General features: G+C 37.9%; 1 long non-coding RNA gene across 15 annotated transcripts in view; it reads right to left on the reverse strand.

Annotated features, from left to right (window-relative positions):
- The window catches only part of LOC132035939 (uncharacterized), a 60,162-nt gene extending 47,124 nt beyond the window's left edge, over positions 1 to 13,038 (reverse strand). Inside the window, exons 1-4 of one of the 15 annotated variants that reach the window (XR_009409488.1) lie at positions 12,717 to 13,037; positions 4,331 to 4,379; positions 3,772 to 3,816; positions 3,559 to 3,645 (exon numbers count right to left, since the gene is read on the reverse strand). This is a non-coding gene — a long non-coding RNA (uncharacterized LOC132035939). The other 14 variants (XR_009409481.1, XR_009409489.1, XR_009409483.1 and 11 more) reach the window with 14 other exon arrangements.
- Between the last annotated feature and the right edge of the window lie 13,256 nt (positions 13,039 to 26,294).

Below are 26,294 nucleotides of genomic sequence, written 5' to 3' on the forward strand. Positions count from 1 at the left end.
GGTCTTTATCTGGTTTCGACTCGTAGAATTCTGGAGGATTCAGACTGATAAAATCACGAGCTCTTGCACTCGCCGCCATATCACCTTGGCCCGCACCTTGCCGCTGAGCCTGCGCAGCAACCAACTGGATCAACAACTGAATAGCTTCTGTCATCCGCTGGCCCGAAGCTTCGGGCAGTGGAACTGGAGGTACTGGAGTTGGAGCTGAAGCTTTTTCCTGCTTCGCTGACAAGGGTGGAGTATGAGAGGTCTAAGAGGGAACCTCGTTATGAGACTCACCCTCTTCTACTTCTGCCGGTGGCTCCCGTGCAACTCTTTTTTCGGTCACCATCTTGCCCTTCTGGGCCACCGTAGCTTTCCTCTTCACCGGCATTGCTGGAATCATATCACACGATTAGAAAAGGGGGAGAACAAGATAACATGGCTCTATCGCACGATCTAAGATAAGAAAGAAGGCCAGTCATTCCTAAATGCCCCGCAGCCTCTTTTTTATAAGTGTGGCGCGCTTCACACCCATAAATAGGAATCTACTGGACACGGCTCGTAGACATATTCAAGGAACAACTGGAGCTCTTCCAAGGTGTCGCTGATGGAGCCCCTAGAGATCAGGCGCGTCTACCAGTTTACCTGCGGGCATGAACGTAGCATCCACAAGAAGGGACATCAGTACGAACAGAGTACTTAGTATGTAAGGCATATATGATAACATAATAAAGAAATATAGAAGACATAAGAAGAAAGTATAACTGTAACTTCTTGCCTCTTGCGGCGGAATCATGCATGCTTACTTTTACCTGTAAAACATATCACACATACATACATAAACTGTCTGAATAAAATAACATCATTAGCCCGCGTCCGGGCCTCCCGCGTTCGGGTTAATTATCCCACGCCACCCACTAGTGGTGCTGCCCGTGCCATATAGTCACAGTGTATAAGTCGCCCGCTTTAGCGGTGCTGCCCAGCCATCTAGGCATGGTGTAATCATCATCATATACCTAACATTAAACATGCATAAGAGCTCAAGTAAAAACTGTAACTCTATTGGAGTGACGTAAGGTCCGTAACCTCCAATTATATTATGAAAAAATCATCATTGCTATTTCTCACCTCGGAGGAACGAATAACATGAGATGAGATTCATCAACAATGAATAAAATTGAGAAAATCAAGAAATAGATCAACATTCTCATATTCACATTGAAATCATAAGCTTGGGATTTTTAAACATGAAATCATCATCATCATAATCGTCATAGAAATATTCTCATTTTTGACATCATCGTTGTCATTGTAAAAACATGTCCATCCTTGTTGTCATAAGAGCTTACGGAATAATAAATCTCTGATTTGGAAAATACGAACATTTTGGAAAGCATTTATGGATTATCAGGAAAGGAGTCATGCCTTTGAATCATGAACTTCTCACTTGTGGAAGTAAGGAGGTAGGGAATTATAACATAGGAATTTCTAGAAATAGAATCATCGTCATCATAAAACATGCTTATCTTCAGCATCATAAGAACTCTATGATTTATGAATATCTATCTTTTGAGAATAAGAACATTCTTGGAAAACATTTATGGACTCACAGAAAGGGATTATGGGACATTTGGAAAACATCTATTGGATTCATGAGAAAGGGATCATGCCTTTAAAAATAAAGGGACTAGTCTTAACATATCTGAAAATTCACGTCTCGGCTCTTGCACCTATTTTCGATCTTGCAATCTACATATAAGACCATTGGGGCTATAATTAGGTCCATTGTTATATACTTATCCTAAGACTTCAAATAAATCTTTCTAAAGTCTGCTGAAATTTCTGCAGCATCTCCTCTGTTTATATGCCTAGCCCAAAATTGTAATTCAGCAACCAACAACAACAATATCAATTCCAACATTAACAACATCACTTTCAACAACAACATGTGCCATAAAACAGCCCACACGCTGTGTTCCAACTTCTATAACTAACCAACTTACTATACAATTATTTAACGAATTTGTCTCCGAGAATAAAACGGTATTAGCGTAAATAGAAAGAGATTTATACCTTATTATTTTTCAAACAGTAATACCTTCAACGTCCATCTTGAATCCAAGAAAAAAATCCTCCGCAAAACAATACTAGAATCACAACTATACACTACCCGAGCCTCGATTAACCAAAATCACTTCAAACCCTCAACTTTTTTATGACATAATTACCCTTTGTGTTGCTGCTCTAAAATCTGATTTTTTTTTTTGGTGAAAAAAATGGGGTTTTGCCCCTTTTATAAAGTTCAAACTCGGGTCGGGTCACTGTAGCAGTACTGTGGCGGGCAGTACTGTAGCAGTTACTGTAGCATGAGTTTCTGCTCTGTCAGCCGAACTTGTAACGTCGATAATTCTCTACTCCGATGTCCTATCGATGAGGGGTTTATTGCGTTGCAAACTAGACTCTACGAACTTCATTTTGGGCTTTTGTTTCACTTCAAAACACTTCATATGCTAAGAGATATTCTTCCCTCAATTTGGACTAAAATTTTCATACGAAACTTTGCCCATACTTTCTCAAAAGTCGTACTACTCCATTTCTTCCACTCATTTCTTTATAAAACATTCCGGTATACCATATATATATCCTTCACTCATTAAATATACTTAGTAATGCTTACTCTTTATATTCAAAAGTGGGTTTACTTAACCATAACTCAACGTACTTATGTTTCAAATTTGATAAGTGCTTCTTCGAAGTACGGGGTGTAACATGAAATGGGTGAGAAATGAGGAAAGAATCAAGTCCCACCATTTTGTATATGTTTAGAAACTTCCACCACCTTAAATATACGGTGGAATATGTGAACCGTGGAAGTGATATATAGTCTGTATAACATGCCCAGCTCTCTGAATAATTATACGGTCTAATTACAAAATATACCACCCGTACATCACTTCTACAGACCGTACTTTCCACCGTAAAAACATGCCATCTTGTCAAACTTTGATGAAGCATCTTCTCTTCGATTTGTTTAACTTTTAAGCCCTCAATTACCTGCTGAACATTATTTGAAACCTTTGTAACACTTACGATTAACATGGTTGATTCACTTATAACATCAAAGATAATCTTATTCCCGAGCTTATGCCAATTTTCTTATGACGAACTTAACGTGTAAAGTACGTGATGTAACAGAGATGTTGTCGGATTATTTAAGATTCAAGTATCACGACCCAACCAAAGGGCCATGACGGGCACCCGGATCTAACCCACCGAGCACTAGAAGACATATATGCATCACATAATCATACCTGAGTGGACCATAATGCTAACTAAGAGATAACATAAACTATAAGGGACGGAAACCTAGAAGATATGTATATATGCCATCAAGCTCAACCCAAGTATACAAGCCATCAAAGCTATCAGAATATAATGATATAACAAAATATGGACCGAGAAGGTCATGGAATCTCTAGCTATGCATAGCTGTCTATGAGCCTCTATTGGAGTACATAACATAATAAGGACGGGACAGGACCCAGCTATGCCCAAATGTACACAAAAGAATCATACCAAGCTGAACTGCAACTCCGGAACAAGTGGAGTGCTCCTAGACAAGTCTTTGAGAAGGCCGCCTAAGGATCTGAACCGTCTCCCAGTCTACCTCCGGGCATGAACGTAGCATCCACAAAAAAAAAGACGTCAATACGAGTAATGTACTGAGTATGTAAGGCATGAAGAACAACATAACAAAATATGGAAGTAGATGAGATAATAGAGAACAACCTGTACATCTGGATGCCTCTTAAGGCGGATGACATGCATGCTTTCCTGTTCAAAAAAACCTTTTTCATACGTACATATATCATAATACCGTACCCAGCCATAATAGGCTCGGTGTTAACCGTACCCAACTGCAGTGGTGTGGACAATAGATGCCGTACCCGGCCGACTATAGGGCGGCTCGGTATTATAAAATAGCTACATATATGTATGTATATATATATATATATATATAATTCTATGAATCTATCGGAGTGACTTAAGGTTGTTATACTTATGATTACCATTATGGAACTGACATCATCATCATAAATTACTTTGAAGAATCAATGATCATAACACAAGATCAATAACCATAAGACCGGATCAATAATCATGAAACAAAATCAATAATCATGGGATGGATAATAGTCATGAGGTAGAATCAATAACATCATCATAAGAAGGTCAAGAACTTAAGCTCCTAATGATTCTAAGAGTGGAATCAATATGAATATCATACGTATATGCTCGTATCACTGTGATCATGCCAAGAGAAAGAAAAGGGACAGCCTTAACATACCTCGTCGTCTATTTAACCACTCAACATCTATCCTCCCAAGCTTGCAAATCTACATTCAAGATGATTCATACTATGGTTAAGTCATTGAAATGCTTACAAGATCAAACTAAAGTATTAGGTGAGCTAACGAAATTTGGGTAGCATTTCCCTTATATTAATTACTTCCAGCCATCTCCAAATCAACTCCCAAACATCAATAGAAACATCAAAAACATCATAGCCAAGAGATTACATTCATACTAAACTCAAATCAATCCAAAACTACCTTCCAAATTCAGTCCATAGTCAACGACTACAACACAACATTTTATGACTTTTTCTTCATAACTCCTTTCACTTATAAGACTTGTTTAACCTTCAAATCAACTCAGGATAAGACACAAGATGAAAAACATACCTTATACTTGAAGAACTTTAGCCACACACAACTTACTTCAAGACCAAATTCATCTCAACTCCAAGTGTAACCAAGAAATATCACTTTTTATGAACTAGTTAAGGATTTAGAGCTTGATCTTCTCTTGAAATTATTTGGGATGTTTATGAATGATGGAGAGAGCTTAGAGGGTCACTAAGGTTCTATTTTGGTGAGCAATTGAGGTCGAAGTCATGGGAAATCTATTTATAGGCCAAGAAATAGTTTCCACCGACATAAAGTACAGCCTAAATATACGGGCCGTACTTCAATGTACGTCCAGTACTTTCAGCCCGTACTTGGAAGGCCAAAATTCAACTCTCTAGAAAATTCTGGTATAGTACGGCCAATATGTACTGGACGTACATTTTTGTACGGGCCGTACTTTATCCCATACTTCTCAGATTTGTGATATGTCAATTGCATTGAAAGAAGACTTACTGAACTTCAATTTACATAGGTTATACATTCCATAACTCCTACTATTCTAGGAAATATACCTGTCTCAAGTTGGACCAAAATTTCCTGTCCAGAATTCTGCCATGTTTTCCCAAAGTTTCGACAAACTTAATTCCTTTGATTCGCTTGATCCCGGAACCTTTAGACGCTTGATTACCACTTGTTAAAAGTCTTCCTTAACCTTATAAATGTTCCGTAACCTCTCCGGGCTTACATTAGCTTACTTACGATGTGAACATTTTCGAGGTGTAACATTGAGCTTGTTGCTCGATATATAAGTGTTGTATCATTCGTAGCTTGACTTTAGTGCTACTATTATTTATTGTAGATTGACGCGTAGAGGAAATTTTTCCCGACAATAGTACGAGCTTTGTGTTAAGGTATATAAAGGCTATTTCCCTTTCTTTGTTGGAATGAATCCACAACTAACTAAGTTTCGTATAAACGTACATAAGGAGTGTCCTTCACAGAAATCTCATGTTTATGTATTTGATCTTCTTTATGACGTAGTTTCCCTTACCGAGAATTCCTTCCAAGTTTAGTAATTTTCCATTTTGGTGGAGAAGTAGAGAGCATACTTATGTCATTTACAGTATTACTATTTGCCTTCGAGGCTAGATAATATTATAATGTGTCTTCAGAGATATACAGATGTGCGCTTTGCCTTCGGGACTATATATATGTGTGCTATGCCTACCGAGTTATACACATGCGTGCCATTACCTACGGGGCAATACAGAGACATGCCGAGCCCTATATGAGGCCGAGTAGTTCATTATATTATTACTTATATGATATGAGTCAGAGATAGGTAAGTATGCCCCAGATTATCATTGACTCCTCAGATTTCATTCAGTATATTATGCATATCCGTTCAGTTTCAATTTAAGTTATTCGGTTATCTTATATACTCGGTGCATTATTTCATACTAACATCCCTTTTGTCGAGGGCGCTGCATTTTATGCTTGCAGGTCTTGGCAGACATGTAGACAGGCCTCCTAAGTAAACATTGCCGAGTTCCAGCTTAATTTTTAAGCTCCATTTCATCTGGTGTTACCAGCTCCAGAGTTTTGAAGTTCTATTGTATATATAAACATGATGGGTAGGCCGGGGCCCTATGCCGGCCACAATATAGTTATGTTATCCCTAGAGGCTTGTCAATATGTCCTGTATGTTTAGTTTCCCAGCATGGTGGCCTTGTCGGCCCTTGTATAGATTTATTTCGGGTTTCTTTGTTTGTAGATGCTAACGGTGGCCTTGTCGGCCTGTATATATAATATTTAGAGGTTGTCCCATGTCAGTTGAGAAAATTGTCATTTACAAATCATTCTGCATATAGCCTTGTCGGCCTAAGATGATGTTGATTGTTTTATGGATTGGCCTTGTCGGCCTGGATAGATTGTTTGTATCCAGAGTTTATGAGTTATAGAATTGTACACTCAGGGTCAAGTAAGGCACCAAATGCCAGCCACGCCTCTCCAGGTTGGGGGGGGGGGGGTGACAAACTTAGTATCAGAGCAGATCTGTCCTAGGGAGTCTACAAGTATTGTCTAGTAGAATCTTATTTATAAGTGTGTTATGCACCACATTCTATAAACAAGAAGCTACAAGGCATTTAGGATTGATACCCTTCTTTCTTACTCCAGATCATGCAATAGAGCAGAGTCATAGGGGCTCGATTTTAACTAGTGTTGTGATAAGCAAATGTGTGGCCATATCAGATCATGTGTATACCAGGTGTGCAAGTTATGCAAAGAGCCTTAAGGCGAAATATCTATGTCACTCGTATAGGTAAAAGACTATGAGAGCACCAGGAGGTAAAATTGCAAGTTTCAAAAGGTAAAAGAGTTAAGGTGAAGAAGGTACGAGGTATCTAAGTAGAGAAGATTGTAAAGTAGTTAGAGTTCAGACAGAGGAACACAAGCGTCATGATTGGATTTTCAACAGTAATAGAGGTACAGTTAGTAGTCTCCATTGCATCTTACAAATTGTAGGTACCAACAGACATCGCCGAGGAAAAAGAATTGAATTTCAAGATCTACTGAGGGATAGAGAAATCCATGGCAAGGGAAAAATTGTTAGAACTAGATGACATTACTGAATGGTACTACAAACATGCCGATAGTTCCTCTTTATAAGGCACATAGGTTGTGTGCCCTAGAATTGAATAATCAGATACGACTTCTCGTGTGTTTAGAAGATTTGAAGTTTAAGTATTTAAATCCTTGTATATGGGATAAGTATTCACCTCAGAGTGGTTTATGTTTACAGTGAAGAAGAAATATTAAGCGACCAAAGAATAAAGTCGGATGTAGCAACGAGAGCTAGAAGCGTAAGGATGTCTCGCTAGAGTTCTCCAGAATAAGGTAAGAGATGATAATGTTAGTAAGATATTGGTGGAAGGATAAGTAAAACATTATGAGTAGATACGAGGAATGATGAAAGGCCATAAATTAATGTATGATAGAATGACAAGGCTCGCAGTCCAGTAGAAGAAAAGGCAAGAGAAAGCAAGTTTTTTTTTTTTTTATTATTATAAAGAGATATAAATCATAAGACCACGTCTTCATTACGAGGAGTGAATTGGCGACTTTAATAAGAGTTATCAGAAGACCAACTTAGCCCTTGGGTAGTAACTAAAAGAAACCAAATGTGAGTTAGAAACTCGAAGGATTTCTATAATAGTTGGCATTGTGATTTTTGCAGGTGAAAGATTAGGTAGTAAAAGGATGAACAATAGTGGAACAACCTGTGAGGGTTATTGAGAGAGAGGTCTCTTTAAGACAAACCTCAAAAGCAAAGTTGAACTCATCAAGATTTAGCATGCAAGTTATGAAGTGATCCAGTTGCCTTTAGTAAGAAAAGACCACCCTAGGCAAGTACGAGGTACGAAGAATTGCAAGAGGTGAAGAGGTAACAATTTGACCTCTACAGGAGTGGATTCTTAGATCATAAAATGTTAGTTATTCTCCTAAAGGGGGAGATAGAACAATAGATATAGAGGCAGAATCATGCGTTTTGCTTAGTGATACAGTGGGAAGAAGAATGATGACATAATGGTGAGATGAATGAGAGTGTAATTACACAGAAGGTTGAGACGAATAAGAGTGTAATTACTTAGATTTCATAGATGCGTCGAAACTCGAGAACCATCCGTAAGTAAAAATGGTAGGGAAGAGACAATAATGACCTACTGGCTAGAGGTGCCAAGTGATAGTAAGTGACTTCCAAATCCACTCCTCAAAGAGAAAGTGTACACGGTAGTATGCAATATATTTTACCCAACTATGAGTCGGGGTTAAATCCCATAGGGAACAATATACTAGGTGATCAAGCAAGTATGAAATTTTCACTTTCTACACTAAGTCAAACACATGATAATATTTTGATTTTTTTACAAAAATTATAAATAATGCGAAAATATAAACTAAACTAGATGGATACAAGGAACTCTCAAGTAACGATCCTACATATTTTACGATTTTATAACTAAGAGCGAATCTATGTTAAATTAAATCTCATTGAAAGTCCTCCAACCAAATCAAAGAATTTCACCCTAAGCTTTTCCAAGCCTTAGAGTGTGATATTAAGGACAATCAATTGAATCTCAAGTTAACCTTCCTATTCCTAGCTAAAGTTATTAGATGCGGTTTAAAGCCCCAAATCCTTGTTAATTTATCTTTGCCAACCTTAATTTTCCTCTTTCGAGCTCAAATCGAAGTAAATGGGCGAGTCTTAGGATTAGCTAATCCCTTAAGAAACACTAAAGAACAAGATTAATTAAAGAAACAAAGACCCACTTCATTAGAAATAAAAATCAATCAATACATAAGCAAAACAAGAGATTTAATTCAGCACTTGATAGTGTATATTCTCATAAACAAGATTCAAGTGAAAGAATAAAATACCACACACTTAAATATTCAATACATAACAAGGAATTAAAGAAAGGGTTAAGAGTTTGTTCATTAAAGTGCTCCAATCTTCTCTTTCAAAGTGTTGATTGATGAACTCTAGCTCCTCAAGCTTGAAAATATGGCCAAAGATAATAATATTTTCCCTCCAGACTTCCTTTTGTAGTTACCCAATTTTCTCAATCAAAAATGACAAAAAATAACCTCCAATTTTCAGATTTTCAAAATTTCAGTTTTGGCCACTTTTGCACTTCTAGCCACTTTTCTCATTTTCTTCAATTTGGCTTAAATGCACTATTTTCTCACAAACATAACAAAAATCTAAGATTAAAGAAGAGATAATTCGGTAAACTACCAACTTATCAAACCCCCAAACTTAAACTATTGCTTGTCCTCGAGCAAGTCAAATCATACAAATTCCTTCAAAGGACTCCATTCAAAAGTGCACCAACATCATACCAAGTCAAAAAGTCTACTTTAAGCACAAACACATGACTTTGATTGGTACCAACAATTAATCCAAAGCATATGAATCACCAACTTCTCAAAAACTTTTTTTTTTTTTTACTTCAAATGCTCAAACACCAAACTAATCAAAGCAGCAACCAAGTCATGACACCGAAGCTTCAAAAGTTGCCTTATTATCACAAATATTCCTTTTCTTTGTTCCTTCATCCCAATTGAAAAATGAAACACATTCACAACTCACATTTTCATGTGCCCTCACAATCAAGCGAGATCCCACATTCATAAAATGCAATTCAAAACAAATGAGATATTAAATGGAAAGAATTCACTCTCTCACACAAAGATGTTCAAACGCACACAATAGTACCATAGGCTTGGCTTTCATATATTTTTCCACTAATGTAGGCACACTTGGTTCAAAATCAATTAGGAATTAACGGTTGTAATGTAGGCTTTTGGTTAAGGAAAGGCACAATTTGGGTAAGAGTGACTCAAAACCTCCCTAAGCATTACAATTTGCAACAATCAAAGAACACTTCCTTTCAAACTTTTCCACGCTTTTCTTCATTTTTCGTTTGCCAGCTAGTCTTCCCTTTATTCACAACTCTTTATTATTCCTTCTTTTTTTTTCCTTTTTCAAAATAATATGGAAGTTCCAATTTTTTTTTCCTTTTCTATTCTACTACTTTTATTTTTTCACCTTTAAAGTAGCTCCCACATCACAAGTTTTTGCAACCATCACCCCCAAACTTAGGCTTTTAGCCTATGTTTGCACTTTCTACTTAGTATTCTCAGTTTTGCCCTATAGTTTCTTGTCCTTGATTTTCTGCTACTATCTGTTATTTCTTGTTCTTCGACTATTTTATTTATCTATTCCTTTTTCCAGATTGTATTTCATGGTCTTTGATCTTGTAATATTTCATTTTCATATTGTTTTGAATTGCTTGTCCTTATCCGACTTTTTTTGCCATGCTTTCTCTTGAGCCGAGGGTCTTTCGCAAACAGCCTCCCTACATTATAGGAGTAAGGTTTGCGTACACTTTACCCTCCCGCATCCCACATTGTGGGATTTCACTGGGTACGTTGTTGTTGTTGTTGTTGTTGTTGTTGTTGTTGTTAGGGAGGTAGGATGCTAAAAGATAGGTCAATAAAGAACAAAAGGTTAAAGCTTGTAACACGGTTGCCAAAGAAAAGGTTAAAGGCTCAAAAGGGGTTAACTAGGGAAAATATGCAAGGATAAGAAATTTAAGGCACAAATACGGTTCAAGGAAGGCCTAACATTATTTTTCAAACCAAGTGTAGTCTAGGATTTCTCCTTGAAACTCATTTCGGGTAAGTTCTAAACCACAAATAATGTAAAAGAATCCACAAAAACCACACCACACATGGCACATGAAAAACCAAGTAGAATATGTATCAAAAACCCAATTGAAACAAATGAACTCAAAAAGTCACTCACAGCCAAAAGAGACTAATGAAAGTAAGAGCCAAATATTAAGTCTAAAAGTCACAACAAGAATCCTTACTTCAATCATTTTTCTTTTTCAAAAATCAAGAATTCATATGCCAAGGTTTACATAAGTTGGTACCGAGCAAGCCAAGAGGAAAAATATCACATCCGAACACCATTTTTACTCCTACCTAAAACTCACTCCTACACCTAACCTACAAGGCTTATTTCCCTTGAGAAATTGCCCAACTATCTATCATAGGGACAAGCTGACTCAAAACTACCTAAAAACACCGGGTTCAAAAGACATTAGCATCCTCGGGAAAAGAACCAAGACAAAGAAAAGCCAAGGATATTACTAATACACAAAGAAACATAGGCATATAAAAACAAACAAAAACTAGCATATCTTACTAATAAAATATATCAAAATTAAAAAACAAAAGAGTTAGTCTACCAAATCCATAAAATTTGTCAACCACCATATATCATCGCAAATAAATGAGCCACCCCCAACTAAAAATGTTGCATTTTCCTCAATGTAACTATATAATAAAAGCAAAAGTTAAGAGGGACTTTCTGAAAAGATGGTGTTGTTAAGCTAGAGCATAAGGGGGAAAATATCTTTCACTTCTCCTTGAGTTGTTCCAAGTGAACTAGAGGCCAAACATCAAAAAGTATTGTGTCTGCCAAAATTCTGCATCACTGCCATCCCAGGACTCACAACATCTTCACGATCAATAATGCACAAGTTCTATGCACAATGAAGACAATTTATTAGGACAGCCCGTTCGCGATAATTTAGTCCTAAAAACGCTGGCTCAAAAGAATTTCTAGCTACCCGAAATAATGTCAAGTCAATCAAAAAGACTATTTCTGCAGAAAAGAATGTTATTTTCATCCAGACACGTGGAAAATCCAAATGAAATACCAGTTCTGCTATGCTTGTTTAAAGTGTGTGCAAGATTGCTCCAGGGAGCTCTTGGGAGCCACTGAAATCAGTCACGCTCCAAAAATGTTATCATAGAATCCGAAATGAACTATACCAACCATATTGAATCAAAATTTAGTGAAAGAAAAATTAGAATATTCCGCATTATGATCCAGATTTCAGAAACCATGCTAAAGAACTTCAGAAACCAGATTCACAGTGCATCCCTTTCTTTTCATGTTTAAATTCTACTGATGTACCCGAACCACACACCAAAACTGACTTCTACGGATCTCCTAATGTCGCTCGATTACTCAGACTTCACCGGCAAATTAAGTTGTCTGTCAGGCAATTTGTTGAATAGATTGAGTGCGCCACTTTAACCAAGTTCTTTGTAACCATGGGACAATTGAATACCCTCCCACAAATGGGATTTATAGTTCAAAGAAACACAACTACATCTTAATCATCCAACAACATCAAAATTGCACAAATTGTTCCCCAAACTCCACATCAAACAAACCAATGAAAGAACAGAAAAAAAAAATCTGCCAAACAAAAGAATTTGAGAGGAGAGAGAAAACGAAAATGTGAGAAGAGAAGAGAAGAGGAGAAAGGGAATTGTTACATGGTTGTTGTGTTTCTGGAAGCAGTGCACGTCTAGAGAAGGTGGGATTGTGCGGGCAATGTTTTGTAAAGGAAAAAATAAAGGGGAAAAATTTTGTTTTATAAGAAGAAAGTCACTTACCTGGGCATATGCACTTTTTTCTCCAATTTGCTGGAACAAAAGAAAAATAATCTCCTTTGTCTTGAACATATACTCCTCCAACAACTCCAAGGCCTAATATTTGCAAAATCTCAACTCTTTATATTTCAACTTTCTCAATTCCAATGGCTCAGCAGCAATTTTCCAACACTGTTTTTGCCCTGTATTTCAGTCCATCCAACATACTTAGTCTGTCCAAAACAATTCCAAAAACTGTAAAATTTGGTACAATGTTTAAAAATAATAAAATAAACTTATCTAAAAATTTAAATTTGTGAAATTGAAATTAAAAAAATTAAGAAAATATGGGTTCCCTCCCATGAAGCATCGTGTTTAACATTATGGTACGAAGTGAGTTAACTTTACCACTTTTCCCTCCAGTTGGAGCATATAAATTTTAACCTCGATTTTTAATCAAGATTCCGGTGATGTATGTGGGGAGGTGGTAGTAAAGCAAATAGGCCAACCCTCAAGTATTGCATTTTACACTTTTTGGCCTTCTTGTGAGGGATGTCATTTTGTCTTCTTGGCATGATAAAATTTCAAACTAAAAACGCTTTCTTCTTCATCTCCACAACCCTCCATAGACTCGGTTAGCTGAACTTCCATATCATCAACCAAGCACAATGTTGAAAAATGGTTGGAATGTGATTCAATGTGCCCAAATTCCAAATTTGCCTCATCTTTGACATCCTCACCCAAAAATGAACTAGAGTCTTCAAAAACCATTTCGTGAAATTTTTTATGCAACTCTAGTATCATTTCTTCAATCTTGGCATCCTTCATTAAAATTGGGTCGGTTGGTTGGCATTCCACAATTAGCTCTTCAAAATCAATTTTGACATCTTCTTCATTGGGCACCAACTTAAAACTACAATCCATTGCATTTTGATATTGAGCATCATATGCCTCAATTTTTGTATTTAATTCAGCCTCCTATTTCCGGGTAGCAATTTCAAGTAGCTCCACTTCTTGACTTTGCTCGACATGCATATTTGTAAATTCTTTCATCACCCATGAAATGTCTTCACATTGATCCCATAGACTCCAAGTTGGTGACCTTGATTCATTAGCCAATCTTGGCTCACAATTTCCACTTTGTCAAGGCTTTCTTCAAGTTGAGAGTCATTCAAAGCTTGTAAAAATCCACTCATGGAGAAATCCATGTTTTGGACACTTTTTGGTCCACTTTCAATACCCTCAAGCTGGTGAGCATTATGAGCCTCAACCAATGATTTCATTTGATCCTCCAAGGTGTGAATAGTTTTGTCATTGCAATTAATTGCTTGACTCAAGTAATTTTGTGCTTGCCTCAAGTCCTTGAATGCTAAGTTCTGTTTTTCCACCTTTTCAAAAATGGTCTCCAACATGCATCATCTTCTTATTTTGAGCATTTGAAACTTCTTCCACTTCCATATCCCTATCATCATCCAAATCAAACGTAGAATCGTCATAGTGGGGGTTCGGGGAAGGGAAGGACCAATAAGCACAATTGGCCCAATGACCATTTTGACCACCCTATCACAAATATTCCACTAACAGGTTTGAGATTGTGAGCACAATCCGCCCCCGGGAGAATTCAACTAATTTTCTCATAAGTGTGGTCCTCCACAATAAGGACATGGGTCATCAAAATATGAAGAGCTACCATCCGACCAATTTTCATTATACAATGCCATTTACAAAAACTAAGAAAATAAACAAAGTTAAAGAAAATAACTACACAAATATTCACCAGTTTGGATCAATGCAAGTAAGCTTAAATTCCAAACTAATTCAAATACGCCAAATTGTTCCCAGCAACGGCGCCAAAATTGATGACGTCCAAATTCACTCCTCAAAGAGAAGTGTACACGGTCGTATGCAATATATTTTACCCAACTGTAAGTCAGGGTCGAATCTCACAAGGAACAACATACTAGGCGATCAAGCAAGTAAGGAATTTTCAATTTCTACACCAAGTCAAGCACTTGATAATAGTTTGATTTTTTTAGAGAGATTATAACTAATGAGAAAATATAAACTAACCTAGAAAGCAAGTAAAATGATCAATGGCCACAAGCATGGATACAAGGAACTCTCAAGTAATGATCCAACATATTTTACGATTTTACAACTAAGAGAGAGTCTATGTTAATAAATAATGATTTCTAAAATCGCATTGAAAGTCTGCCAACCAAATCAATGAAGTTCACCCTATGATTTTTCAAGCCTTACAGTGTGATATTTAGCACAATCAATTGAATCTCAAGTTAACTTTCCTATTACTAGCTAAAGTTATTAGATGGGGTTTAAAGCCCCAAATCCTTGTTAATTAATCTTTCCCAACATCAATATTCCTCTTTTGAGTGCAAATCGAAGTAAATGGGATAGTCTTAGGGTTAGCTAATCCCTTAAAAAACACTAAAGAATATGATTAATTAAAGAAACAAAGACCCACTTCGTTAGAAATAAAAATCAATCAATACATAAGAAAAACAAGAGATTTAATTCAACACTTGATAATGTATATTCTCATAAACAAGATTCAAGTGAAAGGGTTAAGGGTTTGCTCATTAAAGTGCTCCAATCTTTTCTTCCAAAGTGTTGGTTGATGAACCCTAGCTCCTCAAGCTTGAAAATATGGCCAAAGATAATAATATTTTCCTCAAGTCTTCCTTTTGTAGTTACCCAATTTTCTCAATCAAAAATGACAAAAAATAACCTCCAGTTTTCTGATTTTCAAAATTTCAGCTCTAGCCACTTTTCTCATTTTCTTCAATTTGGCTACTTTTTATCTCATTTTTACTTGGTTTTTTCCCAATCACTTATAAATCACATAAAACCTGTAAAATAGAAGTAAAAGACATTAAATACACTATTTTCTCACAAACGTAACAAAAATCTAAGATTATAGAAGAGATAATTCGGTAAACTACCAACTTATCAATAGTAATCACAACTTAACATTTGATACTCAAAAAACTTGTATGAAGGGTAAATGAAGACGAAAGGACCTAGCCCCAAGAAGAATTATTCAGGCGAGATATGAAGGTAAATTGATTGAACAATCAGTAATTGACTGATGAACAATCAGAATTACATATAGAATTTAAGCATATCAAGTATCGTTTTGCGTAGGCATGCGATTACCACTCTCATGAGATAAATAGATGTTTAAAAGTAGTGCTCAAAAGTAACACTATTAGAGTAAGGGTGCAAGTGAAAGCAACTAAGGGTGAGTGTACACGATTCAAACCGCTGAAAGTTACATAATGTAATGAACTCACTGGTCAGCATGAACAAGAGGATATTTTCAAAGTGCAATTGATGGAAGACATTAGCAAAGAGGTAAAGAGGGAGGATATGGTCTAAATATAGCGATCTGAATTCGATGTGACAAAAAAGTTATCTTGTAACGTCAAGTTCTTCAAAATTTGTATGTATCCTTTGAGAGAGTAAGTTAGTAACTCATTACCTATCATGTCTATTGAATGGAGGATTGGAATTAAGAGCTATGTTTGAGATTATGTATATCAGAAGTTCCAAGATGAGTGGGAACTAAGATAAGTTAGTATACTCACGTTTCAAGCATCAATACGAGTAGGGAAAGGTAATTACTTATGCTTCGAGGTAGTTGAGAAAGCATGAGAAGAACTATACCCATGATCTAAAGTTAGTCGTAGTTATGCATGCAATATGATTTGGAAGCATTTATGTCAACATCGTTACAGATCATAAGAGCCTGTAGTATATCTTCAAGTAGAACGAACTAGATTTGCGACAAAAGCGATGACTTGAGTTACTGAAAGATTACGATGTCGACAACATGTACCATTCCGGTAAGGTCAATATTTTAGTCGACACCGTAGCCGTAGATCCATGGACAAATTAACTTACTTAAGGGCTAGGGAAGGAGTGTTAGCTGAAGAGTTATATTAGGCAGTTAGTTTAAGGATCTCGTTGTTGGATTCGGATGACGACAGAATTGTGATTCAGAATACTGTAGTATCATCTCTAGCAGAAGAGGTGGAATAATGATAGTATTTAGATCCTATGATTTGGCAGTTTAAGAAGAAGGTCCAACCGATTAAAGTGATAGTCTTTGAGGTATAGAAGATGGGGTCCTTGAGGTATCAGGGTAAATTATGTGTTCCAGATATTGCGGGACTTCAACACCAAATATAACATTCGCACATTATTCTGGCTATTCGATTCATCCTGGGTTGATTAGTGGAGCAATTTAAAGAACATTATCGAATTGGTAGCCCAATGTCCTAATTGACAGGAAGTAAAGATCGAGCACCAGAAGCACGGTGGGCTAGTTCAGAATATAGTGATTCTAATGTGGAATTGTGAGATGATTGACATGAATTTCATTACAGGTTTGCCCCTTTCATATCATAACTTCGACTCTATATGGGTGATTGTTGATAGACTCCCAAAGTCAGCCCATATCTTGCCAGTCAAAACTACTTATACGGTCAAGGATTATGCAAAGTTATATATTAAGGAGATAGTGTGGCTTCATTGTTCTAGTGTCCATTATTTCTGATAGAGGAGCCTAGTTTACAGCTAACTCTACAGATCCTTCTAGGAAGATTTGGGTATGCAAGTAAATCTCAGCACAACCATTCATCCACAGACAGAGGCCAGGCTGAGCACACGATTTAGATGCTCAAGGATATGTTATGAGCATATGTGCTAGACTTCTAGGGAAGTTGGGATGACATTGCCACTTTTTGAGTTTGCCTACAATAGTAATTATCATTCCAGCATCAGAATGGCTCCTTATGAGGCCTTGCACGGGCAGAAGTGTAGATCCCCTATCGGGTGGTTTAAGGAAGGCGAGTCAGAGTTACTTGGACGTGATTTAATCCATCAGGCTGTAGAGAAAGTGAAGCTTATTCAAGAGCAGTTGTTGATAGCTTAGAGTCATTGGAAGTAATACTTAGATGTACGAAGATAAGAATTGGAATTCTAGGATAATGATGGGGTTTTCTTGGATGGTTCGTCTATGAAAGGTGTTATGAGATTCGGAAGGTAAGGCAAGCTTAGCCCGAGATATATTGGTCATACTAAATCATTCGGAGAATAGGCCAAGTGGCCTACGAGTTGGAGTTGACTTCAGAGTTTTCATTCATCCAGTTTTTCATGTGTTTATGCTACACAAGTGTATCACAGAACCTTCTTGGTTCGTTCCAGTAGATGATGTTCAGATTCCAGAAAACTTATCGTAGGAGGGAGTTCTAGTTGCTATTCTAGATCGACAGGTCCGCAAGTTGAGGACTACAGAAGTAGCTCCCATTAGTATCTTATGGAGGAATAAGACTGTGGAAGAGATGGCGTGGGAAGCCTAAGAGGAAATGAAATCCAAGTATCCTCAATTGTTTCAGATGAAAGGTTCTCCATGACTATAATTTGACAATACATTTTCTTTATCCATATTATATGACCTTAGACTAATCCCCATTCTATGATTAGGTGATACTCAGAGTTGAGGCGTTATAGCTTTTCCAGAGGCGGAGTTACTAGTATATGCGGTGAGTAACAGCTTATGATGATCTATACTTGATTCTTGATGGTCGTGTGAGGCCCCATAGTATGTTACGTTATATTTTATGGACCTGTGAGGCAAGTATGTTGTTTTTTGGCTGTTTTGAAGGTTTGGGATTGTCCTGTTTACAGAGGACACTCTGCCAAAATTTTCACAAATTCTTTAAGAATTTATTGCTTTTCATTTACACCTCTATATTCTAGGAAGAATGTTATTAAAGGGGGGATAATGTAACATCCCATATTTTTACATTAGATTGCATCGTAGTTGTAATAACCCATACCTTCAATATGTGTACGACTAAGTTGAGGTCGACGAATGCACCTGAACGTGAGAAAATAAGTCGTGATGCAGCCTAAAGGTCCAGGTATACATATCCGTTAAATGAAAGTTAAGGTGAATGTGACTAGGAGTATATATGGGATATTGGGCAAATAAATGAGCTATTTTCTTACCCGCCCTACTTGCTTGAGCTACTTGCTAACACATCCTACTTGCTTGAACTACTTAACACGTGTCTTAATTATCAAATGAGGATGAGACACATGCTTAAATGGAATAAGAACCAGCAGGTATCACCTACTAACTAAGCAAGTTGGTGACAAGTAGGTGAATCACCTACTTGCTAAAGGAAAGGTCAATATTTTTTCTTAAAACAAAAGTAAAGAGGGGGTCAACCAAATGACCCCTTAAAGGGGTTGATTCATTTTAGTTTATTTCACTCATTTTTAGATTGTATACAAAACCTAACAGAAACCATAGAAGATCCCTTTAAGCTAGTCAGCCCCAAACCCTAAAAAATCCTCGAGTAAATCCTCTTCTTTTTCAAATTCAAGTTAGAAGACTATCTCCAATCTTAAAGAATCCAAGTGAGAAACTGATTCTCCTCCAAGGTAAGCTACTGCCAATTTCGCCTATTACTGTACCTAAATTAGGTAAGGAATCCTCTCTTCTTGATGTGTATGAGGTTGTACAAATTATAAATATATTAGTTATATGCAAATGTATGGAATAACAACTAGAAGTTGTGACTAGTGTTGGATATTGTTGTATTGGATTATCAGATGGATCTTGTATTGTTGAAGTGCTGAACTTGGATATTGATGATGGTCAATATGCTATTAATGATGTTGTAAACATGGAGGACGCAAAAGAAGTAGGGTAGATGGTGTCCGATTATTTACAAGTCGAGCTTGTTGCTCGATATATGAATGTCGTACCACTCGTAGCCTGACGTTAGTGCTACTATTATTCATTGTAGATCAAAGTGTAGAGGAGATTGTCCCCGACAGTAGTACGAGCTTTGTGTTAAGGCAAGTAAAGGCTATTTCCCTTTGTTTGTTGGCATGAATCCACAACTAACTAAGTTCAGTATAAGCGTACAAAAAGAGGGTCCTTCACAAAATCTCATGTTTATGTATTTCGTCTTTTTTATCACATAGCTATTCCTTATGGGGAGTTCTTACATAGTTTAGTATTGTTCTTGTAATGACTTGTTAGGTCATTTAGGCTATTTTAACTCTTACACCCCTGTTGACCCTTTTCCTAGCTTCGATATGGTATATTTGACTTGTCAGTATGAGTGGCGTGATTCCTAATGTATTCAGATGAGAATTGGGTAAGAAAATGGGATTTATGGAAGTTCATAAGTGTTTAGTTGACCAAAGTCATCGGTAGTAAATGAGTCCTTTTGGAAACTCCGTCAATTCCATTACGTTCGAAATGTCGATTATGACTTGGTTGAGTAGTTAGTTTGGTTCTCGAGGGGCTCAATGGTATTTTAGTCCTCTGGTTGGAAATCTAGATTTATGAGATTTGGAGTTGACCTTGGTCAACACGGGGTCAAGATGACCTCTTTTGGAATTTTCGAGTGCGCGAGCAAGTTCGTACTGAGTTTTATAATAGAAATGCATATTTGGTTTGTGTCCAAGGGGACCAAAGTGAGTTTCGAAAAAAACTAGAAAATCTGGTTTCAGTGATTCTAGTTTCCTTTTTCGCGTTCATGAAGAAGGCATCGCGTTCGCTAGAAGGGGATCGCGTTCGCATACATGGATTTGGGGTCTAGGCCAGGTTGGCTGATTCATCACGTTTATGATGAACTTGTTGCATTTGGGATGGGTTGGGTCGGGTTAGTGGATGCATTCACGAGGCTAGCTCGCGTTCGTGAAGAAGGATTTATACTTGGACAAAATTAAAAACCCCATTTTGAGTTTAGACCCTCATTCACATATTTGGAGCTTGAGACCTCGGTTTAAGGAGATTTTTGAAGGGATTTGCATGATTCATCAAGTGGGTAAGTTCTAACCTCCCTTTTTACCTTTATAGTTACATTAATTAGTAAGGATTTCCATGTTAAAAATCACAAATTAAGGAGGGGATTTGGGGTTTTGGGAATTCTTGATATAAGCATGAATTTGATGATGGATATGGTTCATTTTGTGATATAGACTCCATATATGTTGGGTGAACTAATTTTGGGTTGAATTTCCTATTCTGCCATTCGTGGCTAGAAATCCTATTTTGGGTTAGTTTTTGGGTTCACAAAAAAACTATAGTATTATGGACATCAATGGATTCATATGACCTCTTAGAATAAGGATTTGACCATGTTGAACCTAATTTCTCAAGGAAATTAAAGTTTTGACATTCGGGGTTTGGAATGGGGTTTTTGAGTTGACTTTCTAGAACTTAATCTTTTATATGGCAATATGGGTATCGATTGACTGGTATTCTTACGTATAGCTTGTGTTTTAATAGATTGGGATCGTTCAGATATTCTACGAAAGGGCAAACTTTGTTGTGATTGTCAGACTCCTATCCAGGTATGTTGAGACTTTGAAACATAACTTAAGCGTCATTGTTGGTTATGGTTGGTAATTGGACAAATAATAAGGGTTAATGGGTTAACTCAAGGAGGTCTCGATACTTGTGAGATGACGATCACTTGTATCAGGTACCGGTGCCATGATATGGGTATTTGGATAGTTTCAATTGTATAGCCCAGTCTGAATGTCATGCTTTGGGCATTAGCTGATTCCATAGATTGACTTGTGTCTGTGATTGGGAAATAAGGTCCCTTATTTATTTCTTCTATGCTTATTACCTATCTTATCTGTGATTGTATGTTCTTATCACTCCTAAATACTCGTTTAAAAGTGGAAAAGAGCTAAAGATTGAGTCTTTATTGCTTAACTTGATTTCTTATGGTTGTGCATGACAAATTCATGCTTTATATAGTATCTCATGTGATTTTGAGGATATATGTGTGATATCCGAGGGGAAATGATTCTGGATGGAGTGATGATTGCATTTTGAGCCAGAATGGCTAGATGAGAGGTAATGCGAGCCTAAGGGCTGAGTATTGTGATCTGGAGCTTACGGGGCTAAGTGTTTTGATTAGCAGCCTGAAATGGCTGAGACCCTATGTGATTTGGGAGATCTAAGAATTCATGGTTGGTATATAGACCTCGCGAGTCCTCTATGGGTCATAATTCGTAGAATTGGAACGTGTGTGTACCGAGAGTTGGAAAAAGCCTCTCATTGCATGTAATTTGCATATCATTACATTTTGATAGAATTTCCTTGTTGTATGACTTATTGACTTTTTGTTTGGATGCCCTTAAATGCCCTTTTGATACTTGATGAACTTGACAATTTAAATGCGTTATCTAGGCTTGTGTGTGAAAGTAGTTATTATAGGCCAACCGTCGTCTTCATTTTTTTTAAGGTCGGTCGACGATACTGCTGAGTACACGTTATTTTTCGTACTCACACAAAACTTGATATACCCTTTTTGTGTGAAGATATTGTGCCTAACACTAGTGGACCCGTGAGATTACTCGGCTGCTCATTGAGGTCGTTGTACCAGAGAGTTCGGGGTGAGCTACATGATGATCCGTAGCACAGGATTTTCCCTCTATCCCTTATTTCTTCTCCTTTTATTCAGATTGTGTATTAGAGTACTATTTAAAACTTGTATTTGTATCTTAGAAGTTCTTGTACTGTGACACCAGATTCAAGGATGGTTGTACCTTTATTTCGTATAATTATGACTGTAAGGCGTATTTAAGACTTTAAATTGACTTGTATGATATTTCTGCATGTTTTATCTATCTTTTCATTAATTTTTTATTTGGATGGCCTACTAACTTGGTAGGAGTTAGTACCTTCAGGGCTTATTAATTTGGGTTGTGAAAAATTGGTATTAGAGCTTTAGGTTCATCGGTTTCACAAGTACAAGAACAGTGCCTAGTAGAGTCATGTCGAGCAGTACAATGAGCTCCATACCTATCTTCGAGTTTGCTATAAGGCATTTAGGAAAATTCTTTTCTTTTCATTCCTTATCGTGCATGCTAGATTTTATTGGATACTAAGAGTTTCCGTGTTTCACTCTCTTATAGATAGTGAGGACACGATCGATCGCAGTTAGAGACCAGGTGCCCACACCCGTACCCGCTATCACTATTGCTCATGGGAGAGGCAGGGGAAGTGGAAGAGGGTGAGGCAGGCTAGAGCCCACATTGCTACACCAGCTAGAGGCCGAGCCCCAGCTGCTGCTCAGGCTCAGGCAAGAGATGTGACACCAGATCCAGAGGAGATTCTGGAGGAGAAACAGGTTCAGGCGGATAAAGTTGGACCCACCTAGGCACTAGCGGGATTCATTGCTACTCCTATTCTTCAGGACACGTTGGTGGGCATCTTGAGTTTCTTTTAGGGTATAGCCCGGGGAGCATATACTATCGGCTACTGCAAAGGGTTCTAAGACAAGAATTGTGGCACAGACTCCCGATCCGATGGTATAGGACCCCAGGGGAACAGCCAGTTGCTGCTGTGGCCCTTTAGTTTAGGGTTTTTTAGTTTCGGGTGTTACTATTTGCCTAGTTGCCCAACCTACTATGACCATAGAGAAGCAGAATAGGTGGGATAAAATTAATAATATAAAGCCACCACAGTATGATGGGCGTCTTGATGATGATGCGTATGAGTTTCTAGTTAGTTTTCATGAGCGCTTGCACAATTTGAGGTTTGTTGAGTCCAACAGAGTTGATTTCGTAGCATTTCAGATGGTTGGCCCTGCCAAGTAGTGGTGGAGGATTTTCATTGAGACTAGACCAGCTGGGTTACCTCCAGTTACTTGAGCCGAGTTTTCTCACGTGTTTCTGGAGAAGTGGGTACCCTATAGCTTGAGGGATGAGAGACGTGACCGGTTTTATAGGTTGGAGCAGCGTGGGATGTCTGTCACCGAGTATGAGATGATATTTCACTCCTTATCTAGCCATTCTATGATCGTTCTACAAGATGAAGCTGAGAGGATTAGGAAGCTTATTAGAGGGTTGTCTTATCCCTTTCAACTCGCAGCGGAGCGACGCATGTGGCCGCTTCAGGAGGTACCTTTCAAGAATGGTGGATGTCGCTAGAAGTGCTGAGTCTATTAGGCATCAGGAGTGGGAATAGATCAGGCAAGAAGTGCTGCAACTATGGCAATTATATATGTACCTCATCTGGAGGTAGGAGTCACGTGGTAGGGGTTATCATCCTCAGCTTAGTCTATAAGTTCAGGCAGCGATTCATACTTTAATAGGTGGTTCTTTGGGTCATTGTGCTCATGGTTCAGTACACAGTTCTCAGGATTCTTATTCCCGTTACCATAGCTATACCGGCAGTCCCTAGGTTTGAGTGGAAGGGTGCGATTAGTCATGCGTTGAAGAAAGTTATATCATTCCTTAAGGCTCGTTGGATGGTGAAGAAGGAGTGTTTAGCTTTTTTGGCCTATGTTGGGGAAACGAGGGCTAGTAAGTGAGGGAGTTTCCCGAGGTGCTTTCGACAGATTTATCAGTTATTCCACCGAATTGTGACATTGATTTCGGTATTGATTTGCAGATGGGCACCAAGCATATATCTATTCCCCTATATTGGATGGTGCCAGCGGAGTTAAAGGAATTGACGGAACAGTTGCAAGACATGTTGTGTAAAGGGTTCATTAGACCCAGTGTTTCCCCTTGGGGTGCTCCAGTGTTATTTTTGAACAAGAAGGATGGAACTATATGCATGTGTATCGACTATCGATAGTTAAACAAGGTTACCATCAAGAGAAAGTATCCCATTCCTCAGATTGACGATTTATTTGATAAGCTTCAGGGTGCATCGATTTTTTCTAAGAATGATTTGAGGTCTGGTTATCACCAGTTGAAGATTAGGGCGGAGGATGTCTCTAAGACTGCTTTCAGGACTCGTTATGGTCATTACAAGTTTTTGGTTGGGCTAACTAAGGCCCCAACAACTTTCATAGATTTGATGAACGGTGTTTCGAGACTGTACTTGGATTCTTTCGTGATCATCTTGGTCGACCATATCTTGATATACTCTAGCAGTATAGCGGAGCACGAGCAACATTTGAGGATCCTGCTTGGGATTCTTAAGGAGAAGCAATTATATGCTAAGTTTTAGAAGTGTGAGTTTTGGCTCAACTCTGTGGCATTCTTGGGCCATGTAGTGACCAAGGATAGTAATATGGTGGATCCTAAGAAGATTGAGACTGTTTGGGATTAGGTTAGGCCTACTTCAGTTACTGAGATTTTGGAGTTTCATTGGCCTCGCTAATTACTATCGGCGTTTTGTAGAGGGATTTTCATCTATTACATCTCTTTTGACCAGATTGACTCAGAAGAATGTGCACCTTCGGTGGTCGTATGAGTGTGAGGCGAGCTTCTAAAAGCTCAAGACTTTATTGACTATAACTATGATTTTTACTCTTCTTGTGGAGGAGAGGGATTTACGGTGTATTATGATACCTCACAGATTAGCCTTGGTTGTGTTTGTCACGACCCGACTAGGGGGCCATGACGGGTACCCAGAGCTGACTACTAAGCACCACTCATTAGGCTAATCATCATACTCACCCTGAACATATATAATCTCCAAAGCAACCCATATCTATATACATAAGCCCTACGGCTACAAAAATGATATACAAAAGTACAATGTGATCATCGTGGGACATCAACAATCCACACGTACGTATCTACGAGCCTCTACTAGAGTACTAGACATAAGGGCTGGATAGGACCCCGTCGTGCCCAAAATACATATATATACACAAAAGAATTTGATCATAAGTAGCACCTCTGGAATAATGGAGTGCTCCAGTAAATCTGCTGATAAGCTCCTACTGATCCATACCGTCTCCCCATCTACCTGTGGGCATGAACACAACGTCCAAAAAGGAAAGACGTCAGTACGAACATTGTACTGAGTAAGTAAGGCATGAATAGTAATAGCATAATAAGGAAAACAATGAAAATGAGCTGAAGATATAAACTGCTTAACCTTTAATGGAAAACACATGTATGCATATCATATATACCAGCATCGTTAACCCGCATCCGGGTAACTATCACACGCCGCCCACTAGTGGTGTCATGTCTGGCCCCGTGCACGGTGTAATCATAAACAGCCCGCCTTCGCGGTGTCATGCCCGGCCATCTAGGCGCGGTATAATTTCAAGCCGCCCGCCTTCGGGGTGTCATGCCCGGCCATCTAAGCGCGGTGTAATCTCATCATCATATACATCTCATAAAGTATACATTAGAACTCAAATACAAACTATGGTTCTATCAAGGGGACGTAAGGTCGACGATCCCCGATTCCATTATGGAGTAATCATAATCATCGTATCTCACCTTAAAGGAACTAACATTATAAGGTGAGTGTAACAACAATGAATATCATCAAGGAGTCATTAACTTCATAAGAATATCATATCACAGGCTTTGGAATCTTTAGACATATACTCATCATTTTCATTATCGTGTTCATAACATGTATCTTATCTCTATCTCATGAGAAGCTCTTTATAAACATAGACTCATAGTTTCTGGAATATAAGAAGGTCATGGAAAGTTAAAAGGAATCATGTCATAGGAATCATGCCTTAGAAATGTAGGGACTAACCTTACATACCTTTATGCCATACTAACTTGCCGACTATACGTTCCCTTCCAAGTTCGTAATTCTACATTCAAAGG

The sequence above is a fragment of the Lycium ferocissimum genome, chromosome 11 (genome assembly GCF_029784015.1).
Source record: "Lycium ferocissimum isolate CSIRO_LF1 chromosome 11, AGI_CSIRO_Lferr_CH_V1, whole genome shotgun sequence".
Lineage (NCBI taxonomy): Eukaryota > Viridiplantae > Streptophyta > Magnoliopsida > Solanales > Solanaceae > Lycium > Lycium ferocissimum.